Source organism: Triturus cristatus, chromosome 6 (genome assembly GCF_964204655.1).
Source record: "Triturus cristatus chromosome 6, aTriCri1.1, whole genome shotgun sequence".
Taxonomy (NCBI): domain Eukaryota; kingdom Metazoa; phylum Chordata; class Amphibia; order Caudata; family Salamandridae; genus Triturus; species Triturus cristatus.
Window position 1 is genome coordinate 1614352123 of NC_140589.1, and position 6000 is coordinate 1614358122.

At 37.9% G+C, this 6000-nt stretch overlaps 1 protein-coding gene across 1 annotated transcript in view; it reads right to left on the reverse strand.

Annotated features, from left to right (window-relative positions):
- TTC7A (tetratricopeptide repeat domain 7A) overlaps positions 1–354 on the reverse strand; it is a 1536967-nt gene extending 1536613 nt beyond the window's left edge. Inside the window, exon 1 of the mRNA XM_085612750.1 lies at positions 274–354. The gene's annotated coding sequence lies outside the window, so the exon portion shown is untranslated. The remainder of the gene's footprint in view (positions 1–273) is intronic.
- Positions 355–6000: the final 5646 nt, after the last annotated feature.

Below are 6000 nucleotides of genomic sequence, written 5' to 3' on the forward strand. Positions count from 1 at the left end.
CACTCAAACTTAAGACAACTCTTTCCAGCCCCAAAAGGCAGTAATTTCCTCTGATGAACTACTTCTAGAACAAGTATCTCAAGAAGGATTTGTCAGCCTTGTCGACAGTCAAAGTCTTTGATTAACTTTCCTGAGCTCCATAAGGTCATCCGTATCACTACCATCTTGACAGAAATTATAATTATGTGGAAGACCCCACTATAAGATACTGCGAGCCTTCAGTTGCTTTTAAGTATTTTTAGTGACAAACATGATTAAAAGAGATTGACTTACCATGGAAAATAATAAAGTAATATAGAATGAGGAAGTTTTTTTATCAGCAATGCTGGGTAATTCCCTTCTGCAACACTGCCACTGCTGGTCATTCAGTATATTCTGCAGATGGAAAATTCCACTGTTAGTCCATTATTAGAACCTGTTAGTCCATTATTAGAACTTAAATATTTTCAATCTCATGCAATACAACATAAAAGTGATTTTTATAAGGCGTTTCAATCAAGCATACATTCCTCAACCCTATGCCTTATTTCCTTAAACTCTCTACAGAACTCTAGCACCTATTTTAGGACGTGGATAAAATGATCTGCTCGCCAGCCAAGTGACAGTGTACCCTTCTCCCTGAAATTCTTTTAGGTCATTGTACTTCAACAACATTTAAGTCATCTGATAATTTGAGGGAGGAAGGTTTATGCTAAAGTTAATGGGAATAATAATTATGAATAACAGATTCAAATATCTTCATTTTTGCACATGTCTATCAGTAAAGCAAACGTTTAGTCAAGATTATTATCAACCACACCTTCAAACAAATTCATAAGTCTCAAACAGTGACTAGTCCTCCATCATCTCACCATCTTAGTCGTGAGCTGGGCGTCCTGTCTACCCTGCTACCCATTTCAATGCCATGATAATATCCTATTGCCTTCTAGGCAACTGATTGGCCCTCATGTAAGATGACATTCTGCTGTGGCATTATGATGCCAGGGCAACACTTAGCCTGTTGCCCTGGGTGAAGATGACACAGAAGAATTAGACATCATCAATTATGACCTAGGTACCTATCTAGTTATGAATGCAAGCCACGTAGGAGTTCTAATGGGAGAGTACTCTAAACCACTGAAAACATTGGGCTCTTTTTGAAAATGGGATGGAGTTAAAAGAACAATGAGTATCATAAATATCCGTCTTGAGTATCAGTGTCCCACATTCAGAGTGCAGGGAAACAGGATAAATGAGCTGCCCTCTGTGATAAGGGAAGCCAAGCACTCAAACTTAAGACAACTCCTTCCAGCCCCAAAAGGCAGTACTTTCCTCTGATGAACTACTTCTAGAACAAGTATCTAAAGAAGGATTTGCCAGCCTTGTTGAGAGTCAAAGTCTTTGATTAACTTACATGAGCTCCATAAGGTCATCCATATCACTACCATCTTGACAGAAATTATAATTCTGCGGAGGAACCCTGTATAAGGTCTGAAATCCTTCAGTTGCTATTAAGTTTTTTTTCTGACAAACATGATTAAAAGAGAGATTGACTTACCATGGAAATTGATGAAGGCATATAGAATGCAGATTTTTTTTGTAGGGGGTGACAAGCATGATTAAAAGGGAGATTGATTTACCATACAAATTGATGAAGGTATACAGTATGCTGATTTTATTTTTTTATATCGGCAATGCTTGGAAATTTTCTTCTGCAACACTGCCACTGCTGGTCATTCAGTATATTCTGCAGATGGAAAAGTCCACTTTTAGTCCATTATTAGAACTTGAATATTTTCAATCTCATGCAATACAACAAAAAAGTGATTTTTATAAAGCGTTAATGATCTGTACAATGGCGTCTGTGATGTTGCGAAAATCCACAGCTCACTAAAATTTCAAAGCTCAGTTCTTGTTTTCAACCAAGCATACATTCCTCAATCCTATGCCTTATTTCCTACCACTCTCTACAGAACTCTAGCACCTATTTTAGGATGTAGATAAAATGATCTGCTTGCCAGCCAAGTGACAGTGAACCCTTCTCCCTGAAATTCTTTTAGGTCATCGTTCTTCAACGGCATTTAAGTCATCTGATAATTTTAGGGTGGAAGGTTTATGCTAGAGTTTGTGGGAATAATAATTATTTATAACGGATTCTAATATCTTCATTTTAACACACGTAGAACAGTTAAGCAATAGTTTAGTCAAGATTAATATTATCAACCACACCGTCAAACAAATTCATAAGTCTCAAACAGTGACTAGTTCTCCATCATCTCACCATCTTAGCCTTGAGATGGGCGTCCTGTCTACCCTGCTGCCCATTTCAATGCCATAATAATATCCTATTGCTTTCTAGGCAACTGATTGGCCCTCGTGTAAGATGACATTCCGCTGTAGCATTATGATGTCAGGGCAACACTTAGCCTGTTGCCCTGGGTGAAGATGACACAGAAGAATTAGACATCAGCAATTATGACCTAGGTACCTATCTATTTATGAAAGCAACCCACGTAGGAGGTCTAATGGGAGAGTACTCTAAACCACTGAAAGCATTGAGCTCCTTTTGAAAGTGGGATGGAGTTAAAAGAACACAGAGTATCATAAATATGCATCCGTCTTGAGTATCAGTGTCCCACATTCACAGTGCAGGGAAGCAGGATAAATGAGCTGCACTCTGTGATAAGGGAAGCCAAGCACTCAAACTTAAGACAACTCCTTCCAGCCTCAAAAGGCAGTAATTACTTCAAATGAACTACTTCTACAACAAGTATCTAAAGAAGGATTTGTCAGCCTTGTCGACAGTCAAAGTCTTTGATTAACTTACATGAGCTCCATAAGGTCATCCATATCACTACCATCTTGACAGAAATTATAATTCTGCGGAAGAACCCTGTATAAGGTCTGAAAGCCTTCAGTTGCTATTAAGTTGTTTTTTCTGACAAGCATGATTAAAAGAGAGATTGACTTACCATGGAAATTGATGAAGGCATATAGAATGCAGATTTTTTTTGTTGGGGGTGACAAGCATGATTAAAAGGGAGATTGATTTACCATAGAAATTGATGAAGGTATACAGTATGCTGATTTTATGTTTTTTATATCGGCAATGCTTGGAAATTTTCTTCTGCTACACTGCCACTGCTGGTCATTCAGTATATTCTGCAGATGGAAAAGTCCACTGTTAGTCCATTATTAGAACTTGAATATTTTCAATCTCATGCAATACAACAAAAAAGTGATTTTTATAAAGCGTTAATAATCTGTACAATGGCGTCTGTGATGTTGCGAAAATCCACATCTCACTAAAATTTCAAAGCTCAGTTTTTGTTTTCAACCAAGCATACATTCCTCAATCCTATGCCTTATTTCCTACCATTCTCTACAGAACTCTAGCACCTATTTTAGGACGTAGATAAAATGATCTGCTTGCCAACCAAGTGACAGTGTACCCTTCTCCCTGAAATTCTTTTAGGTCCTCGTACTTCAACGGCATTTAAGTCATCTGATAATTTTAGTGTGGAAGGTTTATGCTAGAGTTAGTGGGAATATTAATTATTCATAACGGATTCTAATATCTTCATTTTAGCACACGTAGAACAGTTAAGCAATAGTTTAGTCAAGATTAATATTATCAACCACACCTTCAAACAAATTCATAAGTCTCAAACAGTGACTAGTTCTCAATCATCTCACCATTTTAGCCTTGAGATGGGCGTCCTGTCTACCCTGCTGCCCATTTCAATGCCATAATAATATCCTATTGCTTTCTAGGCAACTGATTGGCCCTCATGTAAGATGACATTCCGCTGTAGCATTATGATGTCATGGCAACACTTAGCCTGTTGCCCTGGGTGAAGATGACACAGAAGAATTAGACATCAGCAATTATGACCTAGGTACCTATCTATTTATGAAAGCAACCCACGTAGGAGGTCTAATGGGAGAGTACTCTAAACCACTGAAAGCATTGAGCTCCTTTTGAAAGTGGGATGGAGTTAAAAGAACACAGAGTATCATAAATATGCATCCGTCTTGAGTATCAGTGTCCCACATTCACAGTGCAGGGAAGCAGGATAAATGAGCTGCACTCTGTGATAAGGGAAGCCAAGCACTCAAACTTAAGACAACTCCTTCCAGCCCCAAAAGGCAGTAATTTCCTCTGAAGAACTACTTCTAGAACAAGTATCTAAAGAAGGATTTGTCAGCCTTGTTGACAGTCAAAGTCTTTGATTAACTTACATGAGCTCCATAAGGTCATCCATATCACTACCATCTTGACAGAAATTATAATTCTGCGGAAGAACCCTGTATAAGGTCTGAAAGCCTTCAGTTGCTATTAAGTTTTTTTTTCTGACAAACATGATTAAAAGAGAGATTGACTTACCATGGAAATTGATGAAGGCATATAGAATGCAGATTTTTTTTGTTGGGGGTGACAAGTATGATTAAAAGGGAGATTGAATTACCAGAGAAATTGATGAAGGTATATAGTATGCTGATTTTTTTTTTTTATACCGGCAATGCTTAGAAGTTTTCTTCTGCAACAATGCCACTGCTGGTCATTCAGTATATTCTGCAGATGGAAAAGTCCACTGTTAGTCCATTATTAGAACTTGAATATTTTCAATCTCATGCAATACAACAAAAAAGTGATTTTTTTGAAAGCGTTAATAATCTGTACAATGGCGTCTGTGATATTTCGAAAATCTACAGCTCAGTAAAATTTCAAATCTCAGTTTTTGCTTTCAACCAAGCATGCATTCCTCAATCCTATGCCTTATTTCCTACCATTCTCTACAGAACTCTAGCACCTATTTTAGGACGTAGATAAAATGATCTGCTTGCCAGCCAAGTGACAGTGTCCCCTTCTCCCTGTAATTCTTTTAGGTCATCGTACTTCAACGGCATTTAAATCATCTGATAATTTGAGGGTGGAAGGTTTATGCTAGAGTTAGTGGAAATAATAACTATTTTAGCTTCTAATATCTTCATTTTAGCACTTGTATAATAGTAAAGCAATAGTTTAGTCAAGATTATTATTATCAACCACACCTTCAAACAAATTCATAAGGAATTTAAATCATCTGATAATTTGAGGGTGGAAGGTTTATGCTAGAGTTAGTGGGAATAATAACTATGAATAAAAGATTCTAATATCTTCATTTTAGCACTTGTACAACAGTTAAGCAATAGTTTAGTCAAGATTATTATCAACCACACCTTCAAACAAATTCATAAGTCTCAAACAGTGACTAGTTCTCCATCATCTCGCCATCTTAGTCTTGAGCTGGGCGTCCTGTCTACCCTGCTACCCATTTCAATGCCATGATAATATCCTACTGCTTTCTAGGCAACGGATTGGCCCTCATGTATGATGACATTCCGCTGTAGCATTATGATATCAGGGCAACACTTGGCCTGTTGCCCTGGGTGAAGATGACACAGGAGAATTAGACATCAGCAATTATGACCTATGTACCCATCTATATATGAATGCAAGCCACGTAGGAGGTCTAATGGGAGAGTACTCTGAAACCACTGAAAGCATTGGGCTCCTTTTGACAGTGGGATGGAGTTAAAAGAACACAGAGTATCATAAACATGCATCCGTCTTGAGTATCAGTGTCCCACATTCTGAGTGCACGGAAACAGGATAAATCAGCTGCCCTCTGTGAGAAAGGAAGCCAAGCACTCAAACTTAATACAACTCCTTCCAGCCCCAAAAGGCAGTAATTTCCTCTGATGAACTACTTCTAGAACAAGTATCTAAAGAAGGATTTGTCAGCCTTGTCGACAGTCAAATTCTTTGATTAACATACATGAGCTCCATAAGGTCATCCAAATCACTACCATCTTGACAGAAATTATAATTATGCGGAAGACCCCTGTATAAGGTCTGAAGGCCTTCAGTTGCTATTAATTTTTGTTTGAGACACACCTGAATGAAAGAGAGATTGACTTACCATAGTAATTGATGAAGGCATATAGGATGCAGATTTTTTTTGTTGGGGGTGACAA